Source organism: Ascaphus truei, chromosome 2, assembly GCF_040206685.1.
Source record: "Ascaphus truei isolate aAscTru1 chromosome 2, aAscTru1.hap1, whole genome shotgun sequence".
Lineage (NCBI taxonomy): Eukaryota > Metazoa > Chordata > Amphibia > Anura > Ascaphidae > Ascaphus > Ascaphus truei.
In genome coordinates this window covers 36,913,426-36,928,335 of record NC_134484.1, presented here as the reverse complement: position 1 = coordinate 36,928,335, position 14,910 = coordinate 36,913,426, and the positions used below count along the sequence as shown (strand labels likewise).

The window sequence follows — 14,910 nt, the reverse complement described above, 5'->3', positions numbered from 1 at the left end:
TAGACCGTCATACCTTACTTAATAAACCTAATAGGGAAGAACAGAAAACGGTTGAGTCTAAAGATAGATTCAAGTCACCATTATTCATTACGACTTATAACAATTCAGCAAGAGGTATCACAACAATTCTTAACAAACATTGGAAAATATTATTAAACGACCCTATAATTGGGAATAATTTACCAACACATATTCCGATTGTATATAAAAAAGCCAGGAATCTAAAGACCATGTTGGCTCTAAGTCGCCTGAAACAAACTATCGATTCCCCCATTATTAGACCAATAACAAAAGGAAATTTTACTTGTGGTAGAAGTAGATGCTTAACCTGTAAATACATGTGTGAAACTGACCAAATCAAGTCTCATCACAATAAATCTATACATAAAATCAAAAGTTATATGGACTGTCTATCTTCCTTTGTTATATATGTAATCACATGTTTATGTGGATACCAATACGTGGGGAGAACCACACGAACTCTAAGTACAAGATTCCTGGAACACAGACGAAACATCATACATGGTATTACAACTCATAACTTGTCTAGGCATTTCCTGGACAAACACAATAAGGATCCATCCTCTTTAAGAGTCTTGTGTTTGGAACATGTTCCCCTAACTGTATTAAGTGGTGACAGAGTCAAGAAACTGAATTTAAGGGAGACCTACTGGATATATATGTTAGAAACATTGAGTCCAGTAGGTCTCAATGACTGTATCGATATTAGCACTATTGTTTAATGCATCTCGTGTCTACACTATTGGGATCTCGGAGGTCTGGGTTGAGCATGTTTACCGTGCTCCCTTTGGGGTCCCGGTCAGTGGAGGCAATGAGAGACCCCTGGTCTGAACTGTATTAATCACAATCACACAAACACTATACAATCATTATAAAATGTTATTAAAAGTTTTTACACTTTATTAATACACAGAATACTTAATAAGAATCAAAACACATTTTAGGTTTGCACTATATCACTTAATACACACATATTCAAAATGATGTCTATAAATAAATCAATTAGAACCATGGGAATTTATTTACACTGATCACTTGTTCATGTATAATCAATATTAATTTTGCACAGTACACATAATTTCTATATCTAGTCAATTACTATCAACCTTTTTTCACAACAAGCTCTGGATTGCTGCTTCTTGGTTCATCTATCTTCATTTGTAGCGTGGACTCTATCCATCATTATCTCCAATCTCCCATACAAATAGGGAGACTGTTCTGAATATTTACACATCATACAAATCTCATGTCACTTTAGTATTTCCATTTAGGAGATCAGTGGGGACCGCAAGTGGGAACAGGGGTATCCCAATCTCCAATCATATAATCAATCTTATTAGGGTTAGTACAACTATAAATAATAAATGAATATATATAAAAATATAAAGTTAATTATATATGTGAAACTTATCATTCTATATCTATCATTTGATTTAATAAATATAAAGATAATCTAATAGCAGATATAAGGTCTCAACATTCACACGAACTTAACATTACAGCATTAACACGATGTCATTTCATCTCTTCCTTTGCAATACACATGGAGAGTTTTAACTTCCATCTACTCTCCGAAACAAGCTTAAATCAACATTCTAGTAATGTTCCTACTACATGGTTTATCTCTAACAGTATAAGTTCTAACTAGTAATCAATTTGGGTTATTATGATTTAACAAAATAATTTATACTAGGTTGTCCTCTTAAAGCATTCAATGTTTTATAAAAAAAAATATTTTAACAAGGGCTATTATATAACATGAGTTTTATTACTTTTATACATATGGTTAATTTACTAATATTATGTTTCGTTTTATTTGTCTCTAAATTGATTAGGTGAAAAAGGTTATATTATTTATTTTTAAATATTAGCTTTTTTTGTTAAATATTATAATTATATAATTTGTTTTCAGTATTTAGATATTTATGTTCCAATTTATTATATATTAGACTAATGTATTTGTTATTTGTTTTAAAGATGTTAACATGCCAATTGATTATTATTATTTTTTAGTTAACTCATTTGTAGATGAACATCGTTGCACCAGGTTTAAATTAGCTTAAACATTGCCCATTGAACTGAATACAGCTGTGTAAAAACGTTAGGCATTGGTCGAAGGGACTATTTAACACCAGGCAGTTCAGTGTGGTATCCATCCCCTGATGAAATCCGCAAGGACGGAAGAAACGCGTAGGGATATGTGGCAGTGAACCTACGGTGGTCGAGCAGCTCCCAGCTACCAACGTGAAGACGCAGAGACGCAGAGACGTGTGTGAAGTCCCTTCCGGGTCCCAGTGCTCCACGAGAGAGGTGAATGGCGGCTGCACGCTACAACTAAGCAGCCGCAAAGGAAAGTACAGATTCCCTTACCCTCTGGGACAACTCTCTGGAACAACGGCTGATACAGACACAAGATCCAGCACTTCAAAGGACTTCAGTTTACACAGAGGCGATCGTGGAGTCTTCAGTTGGTGCATGGGCTGGTCCCATAATATGCCTGATTTTATCAGACAAATTGAAAGTGTGCATTTGTCTTGTCCGTGATGTATTAAAATTCTTATCTGATTTTACACAAGGATCGGGCGCTTCTTTTCTCTTTTTTCTAAATGTATGTATATATATATATATATATATATATATATATATATGTAAAGTTTACAAATTGCTTTTGGAACGTTATATATATATATATATATATATATATATATATATATATATATATATATATATATATATATATATATATATATATATATTACGTTCCAAAAGCAATTTGTAAACTTTTTGGGGGGCATTTTTAGTCACAATAGATTCCTGACGAACCAATTATGAAGAGTTTTTAAAAGCTAAACGTTTACCAACAATGACACATTTCATCAACTCGCCGTTTTACCAATGAATCGCAACTCAGTCAGAATTTGCAAGTGATTCTCCAAGCATCTTCTCTCCAGCAAAAGCCATATATCACTGACTGATACACACTGACTGACTCTTGGGGGGGAGCAGCCAACTTCACATGGTTTGCGAAGTCGGTCGGAAAGCTTTGCAAATGTCTTCGGTATATTGGACTAACATGAGAGTTTTCCGTACATGTAATTACATACAAACATTCAAACTCATCAGAAGTATTTAAAAGCGTTCTTGAAAGCTTCCACAGACCTTTCAACTCTCACGATTTTCTGCAAGTTTCACTGACTTTGATCACAAGCGCTCTCATAGGCTTCAACGGAGTCTCTCATCAAAATGAGCCCTTTACTAGTAAATACCCACATTCACCCCCCCCCCCCCCCCCCAGTAAGTACCCCTCACATTTCTGTGTTGGAAGTTTACATTTTTCATGAGATGAAATGACAGTCAACTGGTTAGCAGCAAAGAAAAGATTGGTAGATATCTCCAAAGTACCACAAAACAATATATATAGAGGATGAGTCTTTATCATTGGAGGTTTCAATCACGTCCCCAGGACCAATATGACTTTTAGAACATTGCACTAAACTTTGAGATCTATGGGTTATTACATTTCAGAATAACCCTTTTAATAATATGGATTCTTCATGTTTTCTTTTACTTGAATGCTGCCTTACAGCTGCACTGTAACATAACCCCATGACTTTCTCTAGCAGTGATGGAGTTGAATTGGGATAACCAGGAAGGATCCTGTATGTGGTTGGCACTAGGCTTCCATCTGAAGCTCGTGATGCTAGATTAGTCCCACATATAAGCCATGCAATGCTCTCCAAAATGGCTAATCGCGTAACTGAATACAGAATCTATAATTAAGTATTCATATAAGAGGAGCAATCAGTAAATGACTTGTAACATGTTATCCAACGTGCATCCCTCTAGATCATCTTACTTGCCCGGGGGATGTCACCCCATAAATATTCAAGAACCCATAATGGATATTAAAAATGACAACTTTATTTAATATGTATAATACTGTGGTGAGCATCTATCATGGATTCTTAATTAAAATGTTTTGGTTCTCTATTAAAGTGCAACCCCCCCTACTTAATTTTTGTTCTTGTAGAAACAAGACCTCTAGCATTATACAAGATAATTTCAGTTCATTTTTATTTTGAAGCAATCCATTTGTACTTGTAAATCAATAAAGTTTGACCAGTGTTTAAATGGCTTCCATTACCTCCTAGAAGTAATATGAATGAGGACTGTGTGATTTGGCTCCTTGCTGCCAGAGGGATGAACAATACATTGCTTTGTCATCTGTTACTGTCCCCTCGGGCAGTACAGGAGTTCATTGCTTTAGTTCCCAAGCTTGGACAGGATAACAATAGGTGGCCTTCTGAGTGTGTCCTGTCGGTAGTAGAGCTTAATGATGCAAGCCAGAAAGCTAATTATAATTATAATTTGCTAAACGCAAAGATTTAGTTGCTTTCATTTTGGGGGGAGGGGAGGTGTGGGGGGGGGGAATTAGCTACAAGTTCAATTTCTTATGCTGCGCTTATAGTGCTGGCGACTGCGACGTCGCGCAGCGCCGTAGCAAGTACACGCAGTCTGTCGCAGGTGCCCATAGTGGGCGCGACCACGACGGTGCGATTGTCGGGAGTCGACGGATTTTGACATTTTTCGGCGATCGCTGCGAGACGTCAGCGGCACGTGAGCGGTTCAGCCAATGAGGGCGAACCGCCCACGCCTTTGCCTTTCCCCCTGTTGACAACCCGTGGTCTCCTGCACCAGAGTGCAGGAATCGCAATAGCTACAGCGACGGCTCACGTCACGCGGTCGCGTAACCGGTCACATAGCCAGCACTCTAAGCGCTGCCTTATGGGGCCTCTGGAAGGGGAAGTGCCGTGACATCGCACAAAAGGAAATCAAACCCCTCCCAAAATGTAACTTTTAAAAATGTTAAATACATGTAGGCGTCAGATTTGGGTAAAAAAGGTACAGATGTAGCCAGACGGTACTCAAAGCCAGGGGAGAAGGGGGTCTCTTCATTTCCGAATGGGACCCCCCACAGAGAGATTTTTTTGCGAGATGCCCCGGTCAGGATTCCTGGTGATTTCCCCGGCACCTGAACGATTAGTCTGGCTACATCTGTGTTAATCACCCAGATAAGACCCCTTAAACAGGTTGCTGGAATTGGTTAACTTAGGTCCTAATAGGGATTTCCCCTTTAAATGTACAGTCAAGATGGCTCAAGATTGCACTACGAAGAGAACACGGGACAAGTGAGGCCCCCTAAAGCAAAATGAAATTCAACGTATGGGGCTTTTTTTTTTAAATTGCAACCTAAAACGAATGTGTTTTTATAAGCAACCAATCTTCTAAAAACTTTCCTACCTTTTAATAATCCTTTTTACCTCCGGGGCACAGCTGACCTGTGTCTGGGGACAGGGTTGTGGTAAAAAAAAAAAAAACATATACAATCTCAAATTCCAACTGGAAATAAATAATTAGAGTAGTGGGGTATTATCAGGTAATCCCTCCCTGATAGATTGTAATGAGTCACACCAGTGGGCCTGCAGTATAGAGTTACTTACTTGTAACTGTACCCACTGTTATCTCTGTGGCAAGGAAATGGCTTCCTGCTAACACAGTTCTAATCATTAACTAGCTCACGTCCATTGTTTGCACAGTTATGCAGCTCGTGCAACCTCCACATGAACAAGGGGGGGTGGGGGGGCACATTTCTTTTATCAACATTTGCTGGACCCTTTCACTGTTACATAAATAAATACAAAATACCATGTGGCCACAGTGTGCTCAGAAAATGCAAGTTTAAATAATAATGTAGTTATACACTGTGAGGTTTGGAGGGAAGATGGCAAAGTTCTTATTTGCAGAACACTTCTTGACTAACAGAACCATTTACCTGTAAAATAGACCTATTATATATAACACCACGGGGACTTAATGAAAATGTTGATACCCGTACTTTGGTCTAAGTTTGTATTTATGTGCATGCAGGATGATATGCATATGTGTACACATACTTCTCATATACATTATTGTAGCTACATGACATATCCCTGACAATCTCTCAAGGACATACTTGAAAACGAGAGGTAACTCTCCATGTATTACTTCTTGGTAAAACATTTTATAAATAAATTATCGTTTTTTAATGTACTTTTTGATCATGTAGTTGGTTTAAATGTAATTTGGGACTTGTTTATATGCATTATATATATATATATAAAATCTTAAATGTAATAATATTTTTAAATGTATGTCTCTGACAATCATGACGCATTGTATTGCATTAATTGCTGAATTTTCCGAATGGCTGTGTTTTTGGTAGGCTTGCAACGTTTGGCTAATAAATGTGTGCCCCACTTTAAGACATTCCCTTTGAGGAAGTCACGAGACCGTGACGAAACGCGTCGGGGTCACGCGGGGGATGCAGTAGACCTGGAAACGTCACTGTGTGGAAGAGCCCCGAGTTCATACAAACGCACTGATGCAGAGTCTTCTTCTGGAGGATTTCCCTCGCAAGTATTTGGTCTTTGGACTTGACACCTGCTATGGATGGTGACTTGGAGGAGAAGCTCCTTCCCCAAAGTGTTTTGTGAGCGATGTGTGTCGTGTCCTCAGCAGCATACACACAGAGATTATTTTCCACATGCTTTAAAGCAGGCCTGCACCTGGCCTCTCTGTGCGGCCCGCCTGGCCTCTCTGTGCGGCCCGCCTGGCCTCTCTGTGCGGCCCGCCTGGCCTCTCTGTGCGGCACGCCTGGCCTCTCTGTGCGGCCCGTCTGGCCTCTCTGTGCGGCCCGCCTGGCCTCTCTGTGCGGCCCGCCTGGCCTCTCTGTGCGGCCCGCCTGGCCTCTCTGTGCGGCCCGCCTGGCCTCTCTGTGCGGCCCGCCTGGCCTCTCTGTGCGGCCCGCGATGACTCCGGCCGGGCGTCAGTTTAATAAATAAATTTAAAAAAAAAAAAAAACTTTAAAAAAAGAAACAGCGGCGATTCCCCTGCTCAACCAACCCCTCCCCCCCCCCCCCCCTGCTGGCAACGTGGGACGGGGGGGATGTCACAGCCAGCAGAGCTCTTCTGCGGCTGCTCCCCCCCCCCCCCCTGCTCCCAACGTGGATATGTGCAGGGGGGTGAGGTGAGGTGCATTGAGGTGAGGTGCAGGAGGGGGTCATTGGAGGTGCAGGGGGGATTGGAGGTGCAGGGGGGGGCTGAGGTGAGGTGCAGGGGAGGTGAGGTGCAGGGGGGTCATTGGAGGTGCGGGGGGGGGTCATTGGAGGTGCAGGGGGGGGGTCATTGGAGGTGGAGGGGGGGGTCATTGGAGGTGCAGGGGAGGTTCATTGGAGGTGCAGGGGAGGGTCATTGGAGGTGCAGTGGAAAGTCATTGGAGGTGCAGGGGGGGGTGATGTGAAGTGCAAGGGGGGAGAATGATGTGATGTGCAGGGGGGGTCAGAGTGATGTGAGGTGCAGGGGGGAGAAGGATGTGAGGTGCAGGGGGGGTGGGATGTGTGGGGTGCAGGGGGGTATTTTGTGTGATGTGGAGAGGGAGTATTATGTGTGTGGGTGAGGGGGAGAGATGGGGGTATGAGAGATAGATGGGGAGTATCGCAAAGGTTGATAGTGAGAGGTTCTGGGGGAGATATGAGGATGATGATGAGGGGTGCTGGGGGAGATATATGAGGATGATGATGAGAGGTGCTGGAGGAGAGATGATGATGATGATGATTTTACCTGTGCGGCCCAAATTTTTTTTCCTTGGAGCAGTTCGGCCCTTCTCGCATTATGAGTTGTGCAGGTCTGCTGTAAGCAATCCAAGCAATATCCTATGTGCTTTATTTTTTTAATAAATCAGTTCTGTAGTATTTGATTATACTAACTTTTTTATTATTAATTCAACTCTTAATGACATTTTTAATGAGTTTTAATATACTGAGCATCCTTTGATTTCTATAGCAGGCTTTAGCCCACCTCCCCAGCAGTGCAAGAGCTTTGCAACTCTTTCCTGTTTGTGGCCATTTGCTGCCAATGTTCCTAGCCATTTCAGCTGTAAACGGTAACAATAGATAATGTTACCTTAATAATATCAAGATACATTGTAGCTGCTGAGGTAGACTGACTGAAGGATTGATTTGAAACCTGAAAGGCAGCCATTTAGTGAACCCTGGGAAGCACGATTTTGCCGATCGATCAGCAGCTAAGGTAATTGGTTTTCAATAAAGGTAATCAGATGCTGCATTTATTCAAATGAAAAATATATATGTTTTTGGAGAGAAAAATTACGCTGCTAGGACTTCCTCTTTTTTTTCTTCAAATATTTTAATTGGGAAGTTACACAATTACATACATGCATATATCATTGTTGCATCCCAATACATTGTAACATTTTTAAACTTTTGTGGAAGAGGGGCATGGCAAAATGCCCAAAATGCTAGGACTTCCTCTTTAAAGATTTTTTATTCTTGCAAGTGCGCTTCATCTGTGCGCAGTTTATCCAATGTATTGTTACTTTTTTATACGATGACGTGTGCTTGTTTATATATTTATCAGATTATATATATATATATATATATATATATATATATATATATATATATATATATATAGTCAGATAAGGCAGTTGGCACTCCAATAGGTGCTGGTAAGCCACAGGTGCACGTCCCATATAGAGAATGTAGTTATACGTTACCGTTCCAAGGATTGGTAAACAAGAGACAGCACTCAATGTTGAAAATCAAAGTGTATTAGTGAAAGCAAAAATACATCCAGAAACCCAACGTTTCGGTCCTACAGAATGGGACCTTCCTCAGGGGGAAGGATACAGGTGTATCCCCCTGAGGAAGGTCCCATTCTGTAGGACCGAAACGTTGGGTTTCTGGATGTATTTTTGCTTTCACTAATACACTTTGATTTTCAACATTGAGTGCTGTCTCTTGTTTACCAATCCTTGGAACGGTAACGTATAACTATATATATATATATATATATCAGTGACAGGCTGATTGAGCCACCTGTGCTGAAGCTGGGATAACCTGAAAACCTGACCTGGTGGGGGAAGGGGGTGAACGGGGGGTTTGAGGACTAAAGTTGAGTACCCCTGCAGTATGCCCATCCTAAAATTAAACAAGAAATGAACGTACATCCTATCGATGCCCACAGAAAAATGTGTTGCCCTTGCACTCGGTGGTCACACATATCCTGTGTTTAGGTGCTCTGCTGCTGTGCCCACACCGCTGGTACAAACCGCAAACATAAAGATAATGATGAACTTGCGTGCTCCTTTTGATCTCAAAACGCTTCTTTTAATCTCCAAATCTATCAGCTGCTACACAAAAATACTCGGAAACGTAGATAAGCAGACGAATATTGCTTTAAAAAAAATAAAACCATCTAGGAAAGTTTCTTCTTGGGCACCTTACTACCCGTTCTTTTGGGCACCTTACTACCCGTTCTCTTGGGCACCTTACAGCTCGTTCTTTTGGGCACCTTACAGCTCGTTCTCTTGGGCACCTTACTACCCGTTCTCTTGGGCACCTTACAGCTCGTTCTCTTGGGCACCTTACAGCTCGTTCTCTTGGGCACCTTACAGCCTGTTCTCTTGGATACCTTACAGCTCATTCTCTTGGGCACCTTACAGCCTGTTCTCTTGGACGCCTTACAGCCTTTTCTCTTGGACACCTTACAGCCTGTTCTCTTGGACACCTTACAGCCTGTTCTCTTGGACATCTTACAGCCTGTTCTCTTGGATACCTTACAGCTCGTTCTCTTGGGCACCTTACTGCCCGTTCTCTTGGATACCTTACAGCTCGTTCTCTTGGGCACCTTACTGCCCGTTCTCTTGGATACCTTACAGCTCGTTCTCTTGGGCACCTTACTGCCCGTTCTCTTGGATACCTTACAGCTCGTTCTCTTGGGCACCTTACAGCCCGTTCTCTTGGATACCTTACAGCTCGTTCTCTTGGACACCTTACTGCCCGTTCTCTTGGATACCTTACAGTCTATTCTCTGGACACCTTACAGCCCATTCTCTTGGACACCATACTGCCCGTTCTCTTGGGCAATTTACAGCCCTTTCTCTTGGACACCTTACAGCCCGTTCTCTTGGACACCTTACAGCCTGTTCTCTTGGACACCTTACAGCCTGTTCTCTTGGATACCTTACAGCTCGTTCTCTTGGGCACCTTACTGCCCGTTCTCTTGGATACCTTACAGCTCGTTCTCTTGGGCACCTTACTGCCCGTTCTCTTGGATACCTTACAGCTCGTTCTCTTGGGCACCTTACTGCCCGTTCTCTTGGATACCTTACAGCTCGTTCTCTTGGACACCTTACTGCCCGTTCTCTTGGATACCTTACAGTCTATTCTCTGGACACCTTACAGCCCATTCTCTTGGACACCATACTGCCCGTTCTCTTGGGCAATTTACAGCCCTTTCTCTTGGACACCTTACAGCCCGTTCTCTTGGACACCTTACAGCCGTTCTCTTGGACACCATACTGCTCGTTCTCTTGGACACTTTACTGCCCGTTCTCGTGGACACTTTACTGCCTGTTCTCGTGGACACTTTACTGCCCGTTCTCGTGGACACTTTACTGCCTGTTCTCGTGGACACTTTACTGCCCGTTCTCGTGGACACTTTACTGCCCGTTCTCGTGGACACTTTACTGCCCATTCTCGTGGACACCTTACTTGCTTTGGATGGACAGCAAGGTGTCTTTTGGTGCCGGGAGCTGTATTAGGGCATAGCGTTGGTTAGATATGGACCTTAAAACCACAACTGAATATTTTTTAAAGCACTAGGATCCCAGAGGGGCGAGTGGATCTAAGGAAGTAGAGTTTCAGAGAGGGGGTTTAATAAACAATAAGTTTTTTTAATGTTAAAAGCTGTCTGCCTGTTTCTTGAATTTTGCTCTGCCCATCCCTACTGCTGATAACATAATGAGCAGAATTAAGTATGCCACATTGGATTAATATTTTACATGCTATGACTTCTTCCACAAGTTAGTGCATAATTTAACCCAGTTTTTTTCTGGCCAGAGGGGTTAACTTACTCAGCTGATTATATGTGTTCTTCAGTACAAATGCCGATGGGTACATTGTTGGGTGTTTCTCATGCTTGTGTGAGTTTTAAATCTAAGGAATGTGAGAGCCATTTAGAAAAGCTCTTTCCCATCTGGGTGACTCACTAGCTGTGCTGACAGCTGCAGGTACTAACTGATACCAGGAAGATTATGCCCTTGGCTTCTGTGAAACGTTACAGAATCTTCAGGTTTATGGTGGGAAAACTCCAAAAAGATCATTTTCACCCGCCCCCCCAAAAAATCCACATTTCTGAAAGTTACTATTAATTTACTTATTTTATTTTCTAAAATATCTGATTTTCTTTTGGGTTTGTCTCCTGTTTTGAAGGACGTACGTTTAACCTTTGGAGAAGTGTTGGTGGGGGTGGGAAAGGGGGTCCATTGGTACAGGGCACATCATATGATGGCACATGATCCCCCTGTACCATATTTTTCTCCTTTTAAAGATTATGATCCCGTTGGAGCAGGGCCATCCTTACCTACTGTACCAATGTATATTAATGTTAGATATTGCATTGTTATAGTTTTTCAACCCCATGTGTTGTCGCGTTATAAAGAAATAATAATAATAATTTGCGTGAAGAATGAGCCAGGAGTACAGAGAGACTGATTTGAGACTTGGTATTTAAATCCGCCGCGGATTTCCCCCGATCAGTCTCAAAAAGGCTAACCCGACGGGTTTTTTCGGTTACCGAAAGTCCGAATCTGACAAGCAGACTCCAATCCCGATGTTGGATTGATGTTGAACCGGAGCACCATGAGCGGTTAGAATCCGCGCAGGTGAAGTTTGTTGGATTGATGTTGAATTCCCGGAGCACCATGAGCGCTTAAGAATCCGCGCAGGTGAAGTTGCTGAAATCCAAACTCTGATTTCAACGTGCGGATCAGATTGTGTCTGTCCCCACGGGAAGGAGTATATTGACCCGTCGTCTCATCTCTAGCCAGGAGCACTGACACCTTTTGGATTACTACACCATTCTTCCCATAGCTCAATATGAGCCCATAACCGAAGTTGTGTGTGTAGCATATTCTTTGTTGGTGGTGTTAACTCAGGCTATCAGGCTCAGACTAGTTCTTTATTGCTGTTAAATCGACAGTATATCTTGCTGCAACTTTAATTCCATTAACAGTTAAAGTAACTACTGTCTCAGCTCTTCACTTTCTCTATCTGATCTGTGGTAGCCCAAGGGTTGGGTGTAAATGCTTGAATACAATATTGCTCCTCTTATATATGTCTGCAGAGGGACAGAAACGGCTTGATGGTTCCTTTGCTCTTTTGATGCTTCACTTATGCAGCTTTGTGCAGGTTTCTGGGATTTATGTGCCTACTCTGATCTGTAGGTGTAATAATAACCACATGAGTACCAGTGTTGAGCTTAGAGGAGGCAGTCCCAGATACATCATAGAAAGGTTGCAGTATCGGTTGGAATGTATCTATAACACCTGTATTTGTTACAGTGATCCCGTCAAGTTTGGAACTTGGAGTTGGGCTAAGCAGTGCTTTTCAACAGAGGTTCCTATGAACCCTTGGGTTCCCCGGGCATCTTTAAAGGGTTCCCCTGCAGCAATTTTCAAGTAATTTTACAATTGTACCAAATACCGAAGAATTTACAATGCATGTGATCTCAGACGCACTATTAGATAGGGTTGGGGTTCCTTACAATGCATCTGATCTTGGATGCACTGTTAGAGAGGGTTGGGGTTCCTTACAGTGCATCTGATCTCTGATGCGCTGTTAGCAAGAATTGGGGTTTCTCAGAATGTCGCAATATAATTATAAGGTTCCTTAACAATAAATGGTTAAAAAATACTGGGCTAAGGACTAAACTTTCACTCACTTTACCTAAAGTGGTCTGATCTACCATAGGTTTCACTGTCAGAAAACTATGTTATTGCAAGACCGTAATGACTGGCATTCTGCCTCCTAAACGTTTTGTGGACAGTGTGGTCGTTATAGGAATTTCACTGTATGGTGTTTTTGTATTACTCATGTAGCTTACACAGAACGAAGGAACCCACAGCAATGAAACACTCAACTGAAGTGTTTATAGCATCAGTCATTTCTCTTTCTTCATATTATTTTAGTGCAAAATGTTCGTTATTCTCTCTTTCTCGGAACTATCAATGCTAGATAATATTTTCATGGGAACATTACAAATTGTGAGCATGATGACTTTGCTCAGAACTGCTCCAAAAGTCAGCCCTATAATGATGCTGTGAAGCCCCTTTCCCATGTTGGAGAAGAAATCCGCTCCATTTGAATGAACTTTAAATGTTCCAGGGAAGCTGCTTTGCAGAATATTGAACAATAGCCATATTCTAACTGTGTTTGGCATGTTCTCTAATGAAAATAGAAAGTGTACATGTCATGGTATTTGACATTGTGGTTTTAGGAGTTTCCTTTCCGGCATAACTTTGTAAAAATGCTAAACATACTGTATTTTACATGGCGAAGCATATTGTGAAATAGTCTTTGTAAAAGCATTGCATGTGTGGGTGCTTTCATCTGATCGCTTACATAACGCTTAAAGCACCATTTGCAAGGTATCCAGGCTGTGATCTGTTCTACCTTTAGGACTCCTGTGCAGATCAGAAGGTTGGGAGGATCGTTCTCTTTTTATTAGTGAAAACCCTACATGACTGTTCTTGGTGTCTTGTGCTTTTAAATCGTGACCCAGTGTTCTTAATGCCGCACCGCCTGTAGTGTTCAGTGAGGAGTGGCAATGAATGCAGAATCATGTTTAAATTGGCCCGAGGCAATCAATGATTCATTGAACATTTGCTTTTAGTAACAGGAAGACGCTTTTTGAAGATGCGGAACTTTATTCAGCGAAGTGTTTGAACAACCGCTGTGAAAAAAATAGCGTTTATCGGCCGATGAGACCATACAATTTTTGCCTCTCTCAGAGGGCTTATCCACTATACCAGATGGCAGAGCTTGATTCAATGTCTTCCGTTCTTTAACAGATTTGAGCGCTCATTTCTTTTTATTATAATTTTTTTTTTACAGTATTGGAACTGGGGAGGTGATCCGGAGCTGGACCATGTTATCTATCGCGAAGGAGACCGAGATACTTACAGGTATTCTTCCTGCAAAGGATGGCGTGGAGGCTCTCTTTGCCCGTGCAAGATTGGACGGCCCTTTTGATTTTCCTGTATGGAGCAGTTGAACATAGTTATATTGGTAAATATCTCAGGATCCAGCAGATCCCTAGAACTGAATAAAGCATGGCTCCGCTCCAGAAGACCTCCTGGTTCAAATGCTGTGAATTATTTATATATATATATATATATATAGTAAAAAAAAATGTATGTATATATATATGTATGTATATATATATGTATGTATATGTATGTATGTATGTGTATATATACTGTATAGTATATATGTGTGTACACCGTTTTGCATATAGCAAATAAAAAAGATCACTTGTGAGCACATTCACATGTCTTAGGCTAAGGCCCCGGTCTCTCCGCTGTAACGCGCGCCCGCGCTTTTGGCGGCGCGTTCAGCCGATTCCCCGGTCAGCAGCTCACTGCAGGAGGAGAGACGGGGGGGGCGTGACGGGGGTGCGGCCATGACGTCACCCGGCAGGTTCGCCCTCATTGGCTGAACCGCCGGGGGGCGTGCCTAATCGCTCGACGCGAGTCCTGCTCTCAATTCTGTTGAGAGCAGGAATAGCTCTCGTGCGAGCGCTGCGGCCCCCCTTCGTAGCGGGTCCGGCGCCATTGCGGGGAGGGCTCTCGTGCGCGCAGCCTCCGCCACAGCGGACGCTGTAGTAGGCAGCGGGGGCAAGGCCTAAGGCAGGTCTGCAACCCTGCCTTTCACCATTATCCCCAGCATACAGTGCTTCCACTGCAGCAAGTGATTCTGGGAAATGACA

The 14,910-nt window shown here is 42.2% G+C and overlaps 1 long non-coding RNA gene across 3 annotated transcripts in view; it reads left to right on the top strand.

Moving 5' to 3' along the window:
• Window positions 1-14,910, top strand: part of LOC142477010 (uncharacterized) — a 194,236-nt gene that overhangs the window by 158,484 nt on the left and 20,842 nt on the right. Inside the window, exon 4 of one of the 3 annotated variants that reach the window (XR_012792137.1) lies at window positions 14,037-14,210. The exons of 1 other annotated variant lie outside the window; for it this stretch is intronic. This is a non-coding gene — a long non-coding RNA (uncharacterized LOC142477010). The remainder of the gene's footprint in view (window positions 1-14,036; window positions 14,211-14,910) is intronic. One more of the 3 variants, XR_012792139.1, reaches the window with a different exon arrangement.